At 49.7% G+C, this 17,881-nt stretch overlaps 1 long non-coding RNA gene and 1 pseudogene across 1 annotated transcript; one reads left to right on the plus strand and one right to left on the minus strand.

Moving 5' to 3' along the window:
- Positions 1–720: 720 nt before the first annotated feature.
- Positions 721–7,822, minus strand: LOC147360088 (uncharacterized). The gene is made up of 5 exons (XR_015138608.1): positions 7,700–7,822; positions 4,792–4,905; positions 3,909–4,026; positions 2,846–2,961; positions 721–935 (listed from the first exon to the last, which is right to left on the minus strand). It is a non-coding gene; the product is annotated as an uncharacterized LOC147360088 (long non-coding RNA).
- Positions 6,310–13,401, plus strand: LOC147360089 (thyrotropin-releasing hormone receptor-like; annotated as a pseudogene).
- Positions 13,402–17,881: the final 4,480 nt, after the last annotated feature.

Below are 17,881 nucleotides of genomic sequence, written 5' to 3' on the forward strand. Positions count from 1 at the left end.
ACTGCAACTCTACTTTTACTTCAAAAATTGCACGTGTATGCTATATCGCCTGAGCAGTGTCTGATTCTGTGCAACCGCATGGACTCTGACCCAGCAGGCTCCTCTGTCCATGGGATTCTCCAGGCAAGAATACTGGAGTGGGTTGCCATGCCCTCCTCCAGAGGATCTTCCTGACTCAAGGATCAAACCCGTGTCTCTTACATTTCCTGCATTGGCAGGTGGGTTCTTAACCGCTAGCGAGAGAACCCCAATCACACTTGAATGAAATCTGTAAGGGAGGCTGGGAAACAGATTTCAGTTTTCCAAGGACTGAAAAACTATACTTCGAGAAGACATGCCAAAATAATGACTTTGAAACTTTTTTGACCTCAGCCCACACAGGAAATACCTGTTTCTTTGCAACTACATACACACACACACACACACACACACACACACACACACTGGCTTCCCCAGTGGCTCAGTGGTAAAGAAACCACCTGCAATGCAGGAGACCCGGGTTCAGATCCCTGGGTGGGGAAGATCCCCTGGAGAAGGGAATGGCAACCCACTCCAGTACTCTTGCCTGGAGAATCCCATGCACAGAGGAGCCTGGCGGGTTACAGTCCATGGGATCACAAAGGGTTGAACATGACTGAAGCAACTGAGCATGCACGCGTGCACATGTGCACACACACACACACACACACACACACAAACTGAAATAAAAATTTAATGAAAAACAGTTTTTTAATTATTTATTCATTTGTCTGTCTGTGTCGGGCCTGAGTTGCGGCGTGTGGGATCTTCCTTGTGTTATTCGGGGTCTTTGGTTGTGGCACGTGGACTCATTCATCTCTCACAGGCTCCAGAGTGCGCAGCCTCAGTACTTACCCCACGTAGGCATGGTGGCTCCCCAGCACGTGGGATCTTAGTTTCCTGACCAGGGATCAAACCTGGACCCCCAGGGAAGACCCCACGTTTAGTCTTAGTTTGTGCAATGCACTTTGATGTTCTCTATCCTGTCCTAGTCTGTCCCAGTCCATGTAATCATGTCTGATTCTGTTCTATTCTAGCGCAGTCTGTCTATTCCATTCTGGTCTCCTCTACTCCACTGAATGCTACGGGTTAAGGTTTTACCCAATTGAAAACCCCGTTGAAAAGGAGGGTTGATTGGATATTAGGAAGAAGAGTGGATTGGGTATCATATTTGCCCTAGAGATGGATACTTTTGAGATGGGAGGCAGGCAGGTTAGAAATAAGAGGGAAAGAGAAAATATTCATAACGTTGCTGCCTGGAGGATGAAATACTGAGACACAGAGATGAGAAAAGGGGGTTTTGTGGTGTATTACCCGCCTTGGGATTTTCTCCAGAAATGCCACTAAAAATAAAATTACTTTCCCTTTCACTCTACGTTGCTACCAAAGTATTTATCTGAATGCCAGGACTCAAGGCGAGCCCAGTGAGCCGGGTTCCCTGCAGTCACATGTCATTACAGGGGGAGGACACACAGGTGGAGCTACAAGCCAGCGCCTCTGATCCGTCCTTTAACGGAACTGACATGCAAAAGCACATCCCGGTGGTTGGGTTTTCACAAGGATGGAGAACAGAAATCCTGCCATCCGCCCCTTCCACCCCCACGCCCTCAGCTCGGGGGTATTTTTCGGCTGTGAGTCAGCAATTGCACTGAGCTGGCCACGCTCCAGCCGCTCTTCCACCCACTCCCCAAAGGTGTTTGTCCTCATCCCCGAGGAGCACGCTGGTCTCCCACAACAGCCAGCCCCCATCACATCCGTTCCCACAAAGCTGCCTTGTCATTTGCGTGGGCAGTGACTCACCCACACATTTTTTTAAAATTTCCCAAGTGTTACATGAACTTTTGCCCCTATAAAAATGAGTGCATTACAGATAATAATAGCTCCATTTGCTGGGTGCTTGCAATGTGTGGGGAGTTTGCTAGTAAATGCTTAACAACTGGTTCTTTAAGAAAAAAAAAAAAAACAAAGCCCTCATATACAGTGTTTGCTGATTTCCATGGTGTAAATACTCCTCCTCGAAGAGGACTTAGGAAGAGATGACTGCAACTAGCTCTCATGAGCTGGCTCCAGCACGCCATCAGATGTGCCCCAAACTCTATAAAAACGCCCATGTACATCATCTGGATTAAACCTCACAGAAGTGTATGAGATCAATGGTATTGTTAACTTTTTTTAGAGGCAAAGAAATTGAGATTCAGAGAGGTTAACTGTTTTCCCCAAAGTCACACATCTAACAAACAGCAGAGTCCAGATTCAACCACTTAGTTAGTAGCTGCATGACACTGAACAAATCACTGTCTCTCTGTATGCCGTTTTCCCTCTCTTTCAGTGGGGCTAACAGAACTTTCCTCCTATCCATGTGAGACACACATGGAAAGAAGCGTCTGGCCCAGTTGAATAGACGGAATTCACCAACATTTCATGTGCTGTGTGCTGTACTGTGATAAGTTGCTTCTGTCCTGTCTGACTCTTTGTGACCCTATGGACTATAGCCCACCAGGCTCCTCTGTTCATGGGATCCTCCAGGCAAGAATACTGGAGAGGGTTGCCCTGCCCTCCTCCAGGGGATCTGCCCAACCCAGGGATCAAATCACAATCATATCATTTACATCACCTGCACTGGCCAGCAAGTTCTTTACCACTAGCACCACCTGAGATGCCCAACATTTCTTCCATTTACTCAACAAATATTTATTGGACAACTCTGTACATTAAGCCCTGTGCTGAGGTCAGTGGTAAAAGGGACGCACGAAGCTCCTTATGGAACTCACATCCTAGATGAGAGACTGGCAACAAACAAGGAAATAAATTAGCATGATAATTTCACCTGGAGACTCGGGTCACAAAGACGGTGGTGAGCAATCTTAGATGGGGTGGCCAGGGAGAGCCTCTCTAAGGAGATAGCTTTTGAGTTGAGGCCTAAAGGATAAGCAGGAGCCAGACCTGCAAAGAGAAAGGGAAAGGACATTCCAGACAGGAAAAGCTGCAAGTGCAAAGGCCGTGAAGTGGGGACAAGTTTGATGTTTCTGAAGGACAGAAATGATGAGGAGGAGGTTGTCAGATCACTTGTCTGAGGCTCAGCTCCTTTCAGGACACCCACCAGGCTCCCTGCTGGGTGCCCAGCCCAAAAGGATGGAGCAGAGTGAAGGCCAGTTCCAGCCCTCCTGACACTCCCACACTTTATCTCGGGAGCCCCTTCCTCTTTGGCCTAGAGACTGGAAAACACAGGGCTGGAACCTCTTTCTGTCTTCTATCCCAAGAGCCCTGTGACATGAGCAAAGGGACCATTGTCATCCTCAGTCTACAGATGAGAAGCCTGAGGTTCAGAGAGGATTATGTGATTTTTCCCAGAGTCACAAATGTGAATGTTGACCTTTCTCCTACCCTGACTTCAAAGCAAGTCAGATGGGGGAGGCAGTGCTAATTTCCCTTGACTGAGGTGGTGGAGAGAGCCCTGGGGTCTCCAGCCGGAGATGCTGAATGGTCCAGGGACTTGGAAAGCTGGCAGCAGCCGACGCCCTCTGCTGGCTGCCCCAGGACCATCCTCGGGATTAGCGCCGGGAGGAAAAGGTACCAGGTAAGGCCAACGACTCTGCTGCCCTACCTCACTACTGCTGCTGCTAAATCGCTTCAGTCATGTCCAACTCTGTGCGACCCCATAGACGGCAGCCCACCAGGCTCCCCCATCCCTGGGATTCTCCAGGCAAGAACACTGGAGTGGGTTGCCATTTCCTTCTCCAATGCATGAAAGTGAAAAGTGAAAGTGAAGTCACTCAGTCGTGTCCGACTCTTTGCGACCCCACGGGCTGCAGCCCACCAGGCTCCTCCGTCCATGGGATTTTCCAGGCAAGAGTACTGGAGTGGGGTGCCATTGCCTTCTCCGTGCCCACCTGGAAATGCCAAGGTGATCCTAGACATGAGTTCAAGTACTGGGTTCCAATCTCGGGTCAAGGACTGGGCGACTCTGCAGCATCAGCTCTCAGGGGCTCTTGTCTCTTCCCTGTTGATCTGAAGGAAGCCAAGGAGGGTGGGAGCAGTCTGTGAAACACCAAGACCACCTACCTGTGCTCAGGTCTCAGATCAGAGGTTCTTCATGCAGCAATAAACAGGAGCGAGAGGAAGAAGGCTCCCTCTTGTAACACCATCACCACCATCGGACCGCAGATGCCCTGGTGTGTCCCTCCCATGACTCTCCTAGAGTCTTCCCTCCCCCCTTCCCTGTCTCTCTCCCCTCCACTCTCTCCCTGTCTCTCTCCCCTCCTGTCTCTCCCTCTCTCTTTCTCTGCCCGACCCCTCCCTTCCACTAGAGCTGGTTATATAAGAATATAACCTCCCCAGAGCTCCCCCCACCAGCAAGATTTCTTCATGATTCATTAACTAGAATTAGTCTCTTGCTTCTTTCCACCCTGAGCACTGGGAAGGGAGATGGGACTAGCAAGACTGGCTGAAATGTTTTTCAAAAAGATGAGTCACAAAACGTGGATCAGGAACCGAATTAACAGATGGCAACCAGTCTTTCTAAAAAATAAAATAGAATAGAAAATACCAGCACACGTTGCTCATAGTAAGCCCAAGCATAATTTTGTAAAAATCGTTTCAGCTCGTGTGTGTGTGAGTGTAAGGTATACTGAGATACTATACAAAATTTATTTTCTGTGGATACTGGGTGAAAAGAAAACTAGTAACTTAGAATTGTTTGGGATAGAATTGATGATGGACAAATAGAATGACCAGGAACTCTGCTTAAATGTCACTTTCTTGGGCATGCATTACCGTGACTTCCCTGATGGTCTAGTGACCAGGACTCTGTGCTTCCAATGCAGGGGGTGAGGGTTCAGTCACTGGTTGTGGAACTGAGATCCCACTTGTACATGGTGTGGTCACAACCTAAAATAAAAAGAAAAAAACTATGGCTCTCCAACTCACACTGCTGTAGTATCTTCAAAACTCTTCTGACAAGTGTAATTATCTGTTTGCTTACTGTCTTCCTCCCTTACTACACTGTAAGCGCTAGGGAGCCAGGGACTGAGTCTTCTGTGTTCACAGTGGCCCCCTAACTGAAATGCCTTCAAAAGGGCAGGGTCTGGTGGAAGGTTTAGAACCAGATAGATCTGGTTCCAACACCTACTTTATCTCTACTGTCAATTAACACCAAGTAGATCACTTCATCTCTCTAAAACCCTGTTTCCACATCTGTTAAATGGGAGCAATCAAGCCACTTTGCCTAATTCTAAGTTGACTATTCATAACGACAACCCAGCTCAGTCCCTAACACAACAGAAGACCATCGGTGCACATGTGTAAAATTACTGAATGGGTTTCCCTTCCCACTTTGATAGTCTTTGCTTTCTGATAATTGAGGACAGTTTGATTCACTTGTGTTCTGTTACCATTATCTAACAACCACCCATGTTATAAAGCTCATGGATTATGTGTCAGAAATTTGAACAGGGCAGAGTGGGGATCTAATAATACTTGTCCCATAGGACACAGGGAGTATAGAATTACATATTTGTAAAGCACACAGAGCATCGCCAGGCAATACCCAGTGTTTCATACACATTAGTCATCATTTGTGATAAAGACTGAAAATGGGGACAATGGAATCTTGGCTGGTGCTCCCAGAATACTCCCCTGGCAAGTTCCCTCTCATTCTTTCTTCGTCCATTTATCAGATTTGTAGACAGAGCAAGCTCTTCAGAGAAGAAGGGGAGGAAGAAGGGGGAGGAGAGGGATAGAGCGATAGATAGATGGATGATAGATAGATGGATAGACAGAGAGAGAACTGTAACTACCCATATATTCGCCCCTTGCCAAGTCAAGCACAGCTAAGTGTTTCACACGGATTTCCCCACATCAATCATGTGAGCTTCCCACAGACACTCCGAGATGGGTTCTATCATTATTATTCCATTTCACAGATGAACAAATACTTTTTAGAGCGCATAATCGACGGAGCGTCAGGGCAACAACCGTCAGCATCTGCGAGGTGCAGGCAGGAAGCTAGGCTCCCTGGAAGCAGCCTCTATGCCTCTTATGGAGCTTAGTGTGGTCCCACCTTCAAGGAGCTTCCTCTAATGAAGAGGCAAGTCCTTTCATTCATTCAACTACCCTTAAGCATCTTTTCGGCAGCAGGAACAGAGCTTAAGATTCCTAACAGGTTTGTGCCCTGTGAGTGGTACCGTCTAGACGGGAGAGATTCTTGTGGGGCGGGGCACCCTCCAAGAATGTACAGGTCAGCTTCAGGAGGAAGGAAAGAAAATTGGGAAAAGTAAGCAAGAGAATGAAATGGCAACCTACTCCAGTACTCTTGCCTGGAAAATTCCATGAATGCAGGAGCCTGGTAGGCTACAGTCCATGGGATCGCAAAGAGTTGGACACGACTGAGCAACTTCACTGGTTCACAAGCAAGAGAAAGTGAAAAGGTGACAAGGAGATGAGACGTTTAGGAGGAGACAGGAGCAGCCCAAGCCCAGAGGAGCAAGTAGCTTTCCTTTCCCGCAGCTCTGGGTCTCTGATCCCCATTTGTCAGGATTAGGGCTGAGGTTTCTGCTAGGGAGAGCAGGATAGGATCCCGGAACTGTGTTGGGAAGCCAGAGGGTCTCCGACTCCTCCCCTACCCCGCCGCCCACCTCCAGGTCCAGAGGAGATGCTCCCGTAGAGAAAGAAGGGAGGAAGCAAAGCCCAGGGTAGGGACGCGCGAGCAGGGCGCACCGCTCCTTTTTCAACTTCCGTTCCCCACCGCACCCTGCGTCCTCTATCTGACCTCATGCGGTGCCAGGAGCTGGTGGAAAGAACTGGTGCCGGGCTGGGGCAACCGGAATGAGCCAAGTGGCATCAGTGGAGAGGACAAGGGAACAGTAGAGGAGCCTGCCTGCGGGGGTCGTGCAGAGCCGAGAGAAGAGGTTAGAAACGCAAAGGATCGGTCAGTCCGCGCACCGAGCTTCATCGACTGGATCCCCGAGTCTAGAGTCCTGAGCCTCCAGAACTGGAGTGGAAAGGTAGGAACTGAGCGCTCCAGCAGCTGGTCCTGAAGGAAGCGGCATTCGGGTGCCCGGTCCCCTGCTAGAGCGCGACCCTACAATCCAGAATGCTCTGCTGCAGTCAACCCACCCCGGGAGCGATCGCGCCAACTGGGCAGCACAAGCCTAATTCCTGATGCCTCCGAGTTTCCAGCGTCACAGTGGCAGTGAGACCCTGCCTGGAGTCGGAAAAACCAGTTAAGCTGGAGACAGCAGCGAGACCCGCCCCTCCTCCCCGGGACGCGCAGCTTCCTTCAGGGAGATTCTCCCAGGACACCTTTGCACCTGGGAGTCGTTCCCAACTCGCTGCTGCCTTCGCGGGGCAGCGCGGACCGAGGCACATGGAGAAGCCCGCCGAGCACTCTGACAGCGCAAACTCCTCGGTTCCGGGCTTCATGCCCCGCCCCCCACTGACTGTCCAGGCAGTGACCTTGACCCTGGTGCCCCTCGTGTGCGCCGTGGGTGTGGTGGGCAACGCCATGGTGGTCCTGGTGGTGGTCCGGAGCCGCCACATGGTCACGTCCACCAACTGTTACCTGGTGAGCCTGGCCACCGCGGACCTGCTGGTGCTCCTGGCGGCTGGAGTGGCCGCTGTGACCGAGGCGGCCTCCGCCCGGGTTTGGATCTTCGGCCACGCCGGCTGCCTGGGCATCACCTACCTGCAGTACGTGGGCATCAACGCGTCCACGGGCTCCATCACCGCGTTCACAATGGAGCGCTACCTCGCCATCTGCCGCCCTCTGAGCGCCCAGGCTCTGTGTACGGCGGCGCGCGCCAAGCGCATCGCGGCGCTGGTATGGCTGGGCACCGGCGCCTACTGTGTGCTCTGGCTCTTCCTGGTGGACACGCGCGAGACCGCGTACGCCGACGGCGTGCAGGTGCAGTGCGGCTACCGCGTGTCGCGCTCTCTTTACCTGCCTGTCTACTTCCTGGACTTCACGCTCTTCTACGCGCTGCCCCTCGGCTTGGCCACCGTGTGCTACGCGCTAATAGCGCGCGTCCTCTTCGCGGGGCCGCTGCCTCCTGGCGACCCCGGACGGTCGGGCTCTGTGCACCAGGGCGGCCCCGCTGGCCAAGGGCGCTTGTCTTCCAAGGGCAGGAGGGGTGCCTTCCATTCCCGGAAGCAGATAGGGCCCTCCTCCCCCGCTCTTTCAGACCCCTGTAATGAGCCTGCAGCAGATTGGTGGATGGCACCTTGGCCCCTTCTGGAGTCAAAAATGTAGTGAACGGATTAGTGGCTCAGTCGTGTCTGATTTTGCGACCCCGTGGACTGTAACCCACCAGGCGCCTCTGTCCAAATTCTTTAGGCAAGAAGACTGGAGTGGGTAGCCACTCCCTTCTCCAGGGCGGGGGTCTTTCCCGCCCAGGGATGGAATCCAGGTTTCCTGCGTTGCAGGCAGATTCTTTACCGTCTGAGCCACCAGGGAAGCCCTCTGGAGTCAAGCTCAAATCCAGGTCGTGACACTTATTGGGCTTGTTTTGGGAGAGATCACTTCTGCCTTTCTGAGCCTGTTTCCTCTCCTGTTGTACGAGATAAGGGCAATGTGGAGCACTTTGGAGTGCCCACAGAAATGGAATAATTCATTTAGAGTTGATGTCACAAATTTGGGCTTTCCTCGTGGCTCAGATAGTAAAGAGTCTGCCTGCAGTCCAGGAGACCCAGGTTCAATCCCTGGGTCGGGAAGATCCCGTAGAGAAGGAAATGGCAACCCAGTCCAGTATTCTTGCCTGGAAAATCCCATGGACAGGAGAGCCTGGCAGGCTACAGTCCATGGGGTCGTGAAGAGTCCGAGCCTAAAGGCTAAATTCACGTTGGTTTATTATTATACTTCCTCAGTGAGTCCCTCCACCATACCCGTTATTCCCCTTCTTCTACTGATGAGGAAAGTGAGGCTCAGAGAGGTGAAGTGACTTTCCAAGACAATTCCACACCCTCTGGTGCTAAAGCTGCTTCAGTGGACAGTCTGAAAGCACAAGAGGAGAAAGGATCCTGGGGAGGAATCCAGCATTTACTGAGCGCTTGCTGTGTGCCTGATTATCTGATGGTTCCTGAAATCACTCCTGTTTGGGAGGTTTACTACCTGAATTTACAGACAAGGCAACAGGCAGAGGGGACAAGGGAGTGACCAAGGTGACACAAAAGGGGACCTGGGAGCAGGAACCCAACTGCCCATCCCTGTATCCTCACCCCTGTTCCAGCAGTTTCATCATACCACGGGGTTTCCAGGAATGGAGGTGGGAGGAGCGCTCTCTGGGTCCAGCCGGTCTTTATCTTCAGCCTTCCACCCTGACCCACAGCTCATGTGGGAGGCAGAGGCACCTCGTCCTGGCTGAATCACTCCTGAGCCAGGCAAGAACCATCTGTACCATCTCCCTGCCTCTTGGGATGGGCACACTGTTGGGAGGCTCTTCCAGCTGCGTCCAAAAGCCCCTTTGGCCCATCCTGCTTGCAGACAACTTAGATCAAAGTAGTTTTTAGAGAGAAGGTGGCAGGACACGGGCTGAGCAGGTCTGAAATAGAAAGTTTAGGTTCCAGACAAATGCAACTCCTGCCCTCCCACTTATTTACTACTGTTACTGCTCTCAGGCTCAACCTGGAAGGACTGGGATCAAAATCCTGCCTGATCTATGCTGTAGGCGAAACTTCTAGAAGCGAAAAGAGTATTCTAGACCTAGGTTCTGGCCCCTAGCTTTGCTGATGTCTTGCTGTGTGGCTTTGGGTAAGTCACTTCACCTTGCTGAGACTTGATTTCCTCCACTGGAAAATAAAAAAATAATTATAGTGTCTATCTACCTCAATGGATGGTAGTAAATATAAATCTGACATATAGTAAGTGTTCGATATATGGTACCTATTGCTATTGTTTTGTTGGGGCATTTATGTTTTATTTTTATAACGTTGAGTTTTTACACCAACTCCATGATGTATCATATGTCATCATCTCAGAGGAAACTGGGTCACAGAAGGGCTGCCCAAGGTCACAGAGTTGGTAAATGACAGAACCAAGATTTGAAACCTGGCTCCAGAGCCCACCACCCTGCTGGTATTTCTCACCCAAGTGAACATAAAATACAATGGAACAGGATCTGAATTTGGTACAGTCAGAAGTCAAGACCTTCTAGGGAATTTGTGTGATTTTTCATGGTTCCTGGAGAATATTATATAACATGAATTTATTGACTCAGCCAGAGCCAAGCCTCTTAGGAGAGGAACTAAACTCACAGACTCTAAGAAGTAATCCTACGCTGGAAAACCAGGGTAGCTTGATGAGAAAGTTGTCTCTCCCCTGTTCCCCTGAGCTGATTGAATGTGTCCAGGGTTTGCTGGTCGCAGAACCGGTGACAGGACTATTTGAGCAGTTGCAGCTCATTAAGCTCATTAAAGACTATTTGAGCAGTTGAAGCTCATAACGTTTGCCGCCGTGTTTTGGTCTCTGGAGAGATCACTGAGGACTCCGGGGTCCGGGGCTCGTGTGCGCTGTTAGCCTCCGCAGTATTAGCTCCCTCGACAGACGCCCCCTTGTGGCGATTTCATTCCAGAATTTAGAAACTGCATCTTTTGAAACACCTTCCAGTGTGCACTCCTCTTGGAGGCTTCATTTAGTCTGTGCTTTGAGGGAAGTGCTGCGGAGATCTGAAGATTCAGGAAGTGAAGAGGAGGGAGCAGGGAGAGGCAAACAGGTGGCCAAGAGCAAAGGCAGGAAGAAGAGTCAGAAGGGAGGGGGCAGGGTGAGTGAAAGAGCCGGAAGGAAGCGTGTGGCTGGGTCTGTTGGGGAGAAGCCACTGGAGAGAGGGACAGTCCGAGGCCAAACAACTGGTTTGCGGTGGAGCAAGGATTCTAACCCAGCTGTGCCCGCTCTGAACCTCACACAGTTGCAATAGTGGTATAGAGGTTATGTTAGTAGCAGCAGCAGCAGTAAACCCACAATAAACCCACAAAAGCATCTCTCATGTGCCTGGCACTATTGTACATTCTTTACTGGCATGAACGCCTTCAGTTCTGGTGTCCACCTATGATGGCAGCAGTACCGTGTCCTGAAGCTCAGTGGATGAGTGAATTTGCTTCCAGTATGTGGGAGCCGCCCATTCAAAGGCTTTGGAGGTGGATTGGAGCTGGGAGGTTTCTGAAGCCTTGAGCAGAGCAGAGAAGGATGCAGAGCAGTTTTCTCGGTGAGGATGGAGTTGAAGTGAGGACGTGCGTGCAATCACAGATTGGCCAGGCCCGGACACTCTTGTGTTACAGAGCACCCTGGAAGCCAGGATTCTCCCTGGGCACCCTTGAATTTCTTGTTTTCCTGTCTTACTCGGCAGATCACCAAGATGCTGGCTGTTGTGGTGGTCCTTTTCGCTCTGCTGTGGCTGCCCTACCGCGCCCTGGTGGTGGTGAATTCCTTCCTGAGCCCGTCCTACCTCAACCTCGGCTTCCTTCTCTTCTGCCGCCTTTGCATCTACGTGAACAGCGCCATCAACCCCATCGTCTATGCCCTCATGTCCCAGCGTTTCCGGGAGGCCTTCCATGGACTGTTTCAGTGCCACGTGGCCCGGCCCAAGCCCCCGCCCCAGGAGGCCAGCCCTGTTTACAACAGGGTCATCAGAGACTGTTCCCAGGGCAGACTGGGCTCTTAGAAGAAACCAGGGGACGTGATGTCCAGACAGGAAGGGGATCCTGCCACTTCACGTCGAGACCCCCCCATTTACCCCTATTGAGGTGAAGGGGTCTCCATGCATTTGAGGAGACATGGGTATTGGAGGAGAGAGTGGTGTCCAGGGCTGTTCGGGAGAGGTGCACAAGCTGTGCACTGCACCACCCTAGGGATCACTATTTATATCACAGACAGCCTAGATTTGTGTATTTAGTAAAACAGTTTCCCAGTTCAATAAATATACAAATCTAAGAGGTGCTCCCAAATATTTATTACATGAATAAATGAATGAATGAAAATGAAAGTTGCTCAATCATGTCTGACTCTTTATGACCCCATGGACTATACAGTCCATGGAATTCTCCAGGCCAGAATACTGGAGTGGGTAGCCTTTCCCTTTCTCCAGGGGATCCTTGCAACCCAGGGATCGAACCCAAGTCTCCCCCATTGCGGGTGGATTCTTTACCAGCTGAGCAACAAATGAATAGATAATGAATAAAAACAAGTTTTAATCCTAATACTCAAGACCCATTGCTGAGATCTGGCTTCCAGTTTGAGGAAGATTTGAGGTCCAGATTGTGACTTGTTGTTCTTTGTTGGCAACAGAAAGTATCTCTGCCTAATGAAATCAGAAAGGAATTGGTTGGAGCTGGAAAGAATCGTAACCAGGGTAACTCCAGGGATCCACATGGCAGGAATTAATTGGGCAGTGACTTCATGGCATCCATATCAGAATGAATCCACTCCACCTAGACCAGAAGTAGGATGGGTAGCTTACTGGACCATCATTCAATGGCTGACACTGACAGTTGTGCAGGCTGAGCACTGCTCGGTTCCAGTGGGCACCACCCAGCAGTCTAAAATGGACAGATCCCATGAGGTTGTTCAGTGTACAGCCTATGTGAGTGTATGGTAGACCTTAATGGGAATAGGGTTGTTCCCCAAAGAAAAATGGAAGTGCTTGTTATCAGGAAAAAGTGGTATAGATGTCAGGAGGACCAAACAAAAGCGAAACAACTAACAATAATGGATATCAACTACAGAGGAGTCGACGCAGATTAACAGCAGCGGCAGCCTTCTACCCGGGCAACGAAGTTCACCTGCCCTCAATGGCCACTGATCTGTGATGATACCTCCACCTAGTGGCCACAGTGGAAACTGCATTATCCAATATCTTCTTGCGCGTCTGCCTTTTTATTGGTTTCTTCTCTTTCCTGTCTTCCCTCCGGCCATCTACCCTCCTCTCCCACGCTTCCCCTACTTCTCCCCTCCCCTCCCGCTAGACTCCCTGACTAATCATCACTTCCGAGGACCAGTCCCTGAGCTCTGTGATGACAGGACTGAGGCTTGGAGTTGGAGACCTAGGAAGCTATAGAACTCAAGACCCCAGCCCCTTTCCCTGTTTCCCCCTCATTCTTGCAGTATCTTTCTAAATTTTATCTAAATTTACACAATCATATGTATTTAATGTACATAACTTTATCTAAACGTGTATATGTAAAAAAAACCAGAATTATGCTTAATAGATTTGTCTTATGCTTTATTTCTTTAAAAAATATTATGTGTGGACAATTTTAAAAGTCTTTATTGAATTTGTTACAATATTTCTCTTGCTGTTATAGTCTGGCTTTTTGGCTGAGAGGAATGTGGACTTCTAGCTCCCCGACTAGGAATCTAACCTGTGCCCTCTGCCTTCACTCCCCACTGCTGCAGCAGAGGCCCCAATAAAGCCTTGCCTGAATTTCTTGTCTGGCTTCTTATCAATTCCTATTGATTAAGGAGACCAAGAACCCTGGTCGTTAACACTTTGTTACATAGTCATAGAAAACTAATACAAACACAAAGATCTTCACAGTTTCTGCCCAGCGCCATAAATTCCTTCTTTTTCCTCTAATATTCTTATCTGCACTCACTCCTTCAATCCTACTCTTTCCAAACCACTAAGCCAGGCAACCATGCAACACACATTTTTCTGATTGCTCCCCTTTGAGATCCAGGCTAAGGTAGAAGGCTTTCTCACATGTGAAATGCTCACTGGGCATATTCCCCAGTGCATTTTCTGATGTTGAATGGGAACAACAGCAGGAAGAATAAGGGACTATCAGCCTCTAGTGTTTCTGCTAATGCTAAGTCGTTTCAGCCGTGTCTGACTCTGTGCGACCCTATTGAGCTAGCCCACCAGGCTCCTCTGTCCATTGGATTCTCCAGAAAAGAATACAGGAGTGCGTTGCCATGCCCTCCTCCGGGGGATCTTCCGGATAGAGGAATTGAACCCGCATCTCTTATGTCTCCTACATTGGCAGGCGGATTCTTTACCAGTAGCGCCACCTGGGAAGCCCTTCTGGTGTTCCTACAAGTTTAAGAGAAAGATAAGGCCTGGGGAGTCATTTGCATTTGGGGGGACATTTCATAGTCTGTCATCTTCACTTCTCGTCTGTAGTCTTCGATGAAGTTCATATGCACTCTTTTTGTATTAATGGTTCCAGGCAATCACCCAAGCCGGGTAATGACAGCAGAAGCTCCTCTAAGGAGCCCCGCTGTGGGCGGCGGCCGCGGAGCCTTATGGAGAATGTAGTCCGGAAAAGCGTGGACGGTCCCTTGGGGAACCCTGGGGAGGACGGCCCGGCGGCCTCTTCTGCGCATGTGCCATTGCCAGTGCGCTACCTACCGTGCTTTCCAGTTTTCTGCCGAGTCCGCGTTCCAATTCTGTAGGCTGTTCCGGGGAAAGAGTCCTGCAGCGTCCGGAACCCGCCCTTCCGCGGTCACCTGGGCGAAGCGGGTGCACCCGCAAGTTAAAGGGTTGGCAGGGAGCTCCGAGCCCTTGGGGCCGGGGGCGAAGGGCTGGGCGGAGCTGGCCTTGGCCCGCGGAGAGTGGACGCACTCTCTGCCCGCATCCCTTCCCTGAGGTGGGTTCCCGGATGGTCGAGGGCAAGGCGACAGAGGGCAGAGCTCCTGACTTGCAGGCCTCATGACGGGCGCTCCCTGCAGCCCCCCTTTTAAAAAAGAAGGTTCTTTGTGAAGGTGCAAGGTTTGTACATGGCTAAAGAGGGCAAGAGGAGAAGGGGGCAGTGACAGAGGATGAGATGGTTGGATGGCATCACCGACTCAATGGACATACGTTTGAGCAAACTCCAGGAGCTGATGATGGACAAGGAAGCCCTATGTGCTGCAGTCCATGGGGTCGCAGGGAGTCCGACACAACTGAACCACTAAACAACAAATCGCTAAAATCTTGTCCCCAGAGTTCCACTGATGCAACTTAGATCTGCAGCCTGTTGGGCTGGGTTGAAGAGTAGTGGAGAACAGCAGGGAAGGGAAGGAATGTTTATTATAGAAACAAATGTTAGAATCATTGTATTAGTTATTTTATACTGTGCATATATTGGAAGAAAAATTGTGAGCTTCAGTTGGCGGGAATGGCCAGGGAGCAGATTTGACCGGAAAAGATTTCAGGGGGCTGGGGGGCCGGGCTGATGTCTGCTGTGCCGCATGAGGTTTTAAGAGCACGGTGTTTGTGTTTAGACCAGGTCCTGTCACAGTACAGCACTGCTTCCCAGGGCATCTTATTCACATTCATCATGTTTTCTCATCTGAAAAGTGAGCCTAGGAATAATATTTGCCTCATTGGGTTGTTCTGAGGTAAAACGAGATAGCATTTGTAAAAATCAAGCCCATGGGACTTCCCTGGCAGTCCAGGAGTTAAGACTCCACACTTCCACCACAGGGGGCTTGAGTTGGATCTCTGGTCAGGGAACTTAAGAGCCCATATGCCTCCTGGTGCAGTTTAAAAAAAAAAAGTACATTGCAGGGAGCAAGCCAGAATACAATACACTCCGGACTTGTATCCCTTGCAATCAACGTTACAAAGATTTTTAGATGTCTCACTCAGTCCACCCAACCAGGCTATGAAGTTGGCATTACCGCACCTTTAGGAGCACATTTTATAACTTCGTTTACAGAGAGGTAAAGTGATTTATTCCCTGGTAAATGAGTAAATTTTAAAACTGTTTAAAAATCTGTTTTAGTGAGGTCTGTTTTACTCCCAGTCTCATTGTGGGGCTTTCTTTGTGGGGCTTTCCAGGTGGCACTGGTGGTAAAGAACGCACCTGCCAATGCAGGAGATGCAGGCTCAATCCCTGGGTCAGGAAGATCCCCTGCAGGAGGGCATGGCAACCCACTCCAGTATTCTTGCCTAGAGAATCCCGTGGACAGAGGAGCCTGGCAGGAGTCCATGGGGTGGTAAAGAGTCGGACATGACTGAAGCAACCTAGCACACATGCATGATCTTTGTAATATATATTCCCCCCTGCCTACCCTCATTGGTTTTTTTTTCTGGCATGATGACTTGCCTTCTGTGTGCCCTAGGAAGCAATTGTACTATGTATTTTGATAATCACAGCATTGGACCTATTTTCCTTAGGTAACAAGGTATAATCGAGGCTTCTAGGCTCGTTCTGCCTCCTGCAGCTTTTTTCACTCTGCAGTCTTAATTGGACTTTAGAAAAGGTCCAGCTGACCAGGCACTTCAACACTGGGAGTCCAAATGCAGAGTCCAGCTGATGGAAATGTGGCTGCTATGCCCACGTAGAAACAAAACCATCCCAGTGAAGGAAAAAGCAGGAGGCCCCAAGGACAGAAATCACGCCTGGAAAAACATATTTCTAAACTGAAACCTCTCCCTAGGATTTTAAGGCAGAAACAGAAGAATCCCTGAAAGAAGAGTTTGGGGGCCAGAATTTTCCTCTCCAGGGTGAGCAAAACCTGGGTGATCACACCATATTCGAAGACCATTGAATGATCATTGTGATTCATGAAAGCCTCAGTTCAGCTTTCAGAAGAAAAAATGTGCATTGCAATGGTAGGGGAAAGGAAGGGTGCAGATGTGTTAAAGAGAAAAAGACACTTCGTGAGGATTCATTCCATAGAAAACCATCGCTTACATTTGTTCTTTGGTTGCTAAGTCGCCTCTGACTCTTTTTCTACCCATGGACTGTAGCCCACCAGACTCCTCTGTCCATGGGATTTCCCAGGCAAGAATACTGGAGTGGGTTGCCATTTCCTTCTCCAGGGGATCTTCCTGACCCAGGGATCAAACTTGAGTCTCCTGCATTGGCAGGCAGATTCTTTACCGCCAAGCCACCAGGGAAGCAAGCCCACTACTTACATTTTCTCAGTATAAAAAGTTCTACGTGATCATTTCAGAATTCTGACAAGTGGATATTCCCTCACTGTGTTATTTCCTGTGCTTCTTGGACCAGGTGGATCAAAGGGCCATTTTCTTGGTAAATAATAGTAAGAGCTGCTGTGTTAGCTGTCTCATGATTCCATTCTTCATTCTTTCTTATCAGCTTTGATGTCATCATTCTTGGTTCTCTTCTTCGAAGATGAACAAATCCCAGGTAAGTTGTTTAGGGATTTACTTCCCACATTTTGGAGTGGACCTCAAGAGGTTTGAGGAATGGAGTTGGTCATGGATAGATCATGCCTGCTTGATGATGCTGCCTCCATAAAAATCCCAACAGAATGGGGTTTGGAGAGCTTCCAAGTGGAGTTGCTGGGTGAATGACAGGCCCAGAAACCCCAGACCCCTTCCCACGTACCTTGCCCCACACATCTCTTCCATCTGAATGTTTGTCCGTATCCCTAATTTCCTTTTACAATAAGCTGTTCACCTGAGTTGCTCTAGCAACTTGCTCAAGCAAGTTCTGTGAATTGCTCAGGCAAACTCTAGCAGGGAGTGGGGTACGGTCAGAGGAACTTCTGATTTAGAGCCAACCTACCAAAGCAGGTGACCACCTAAACTTGGGATTTGAAGTTAGGGATGAGGGGCAGTCTTTTGGGACTTGGGCCCTTAACCTTAGTCTGACACAATCCTCAGGTAGTCAGAATTGGGTTGAATTATGACCCCCAAGCAATATCACAGAATGGCTTGGTGTGGGAAACCCCCCCACATATCTGGTGCAAGGAGTGTCAGTGTGGTGGTAGTGTAAGAGTAAAGGAGAACACAGGAGAACTGAGTTTTTCCTGCACGCAGGGGTTAAGACTTAGTGTATCTTTCGTCGGGGGCCAGGGGGTAGCTCACGTCAACACCCTGTTGGATTCTGTCCTCAAATGTGTGACCGTGAAAACTCAATTTAAATAAGGAATTCACTATTAAAAGCAAAAAGAAAAAGTTGTACACACTAAGTTAGTGTTTAG

Source organism: Bos grunniens, chromosome 13, assembly GCF_055505025.1.
Source record: "Bos grunniens cultivar Pamir isolate PY7600 chromosome 13, Bosgru_T2T1.0, whole genome shotgun sequence".
Classification (NCBI taxonomy): Eukaryota; Metazoa; Chordata; class Mammalia; order Artiodactyla; family Bovidae; genus Bos; species Bos grunniens.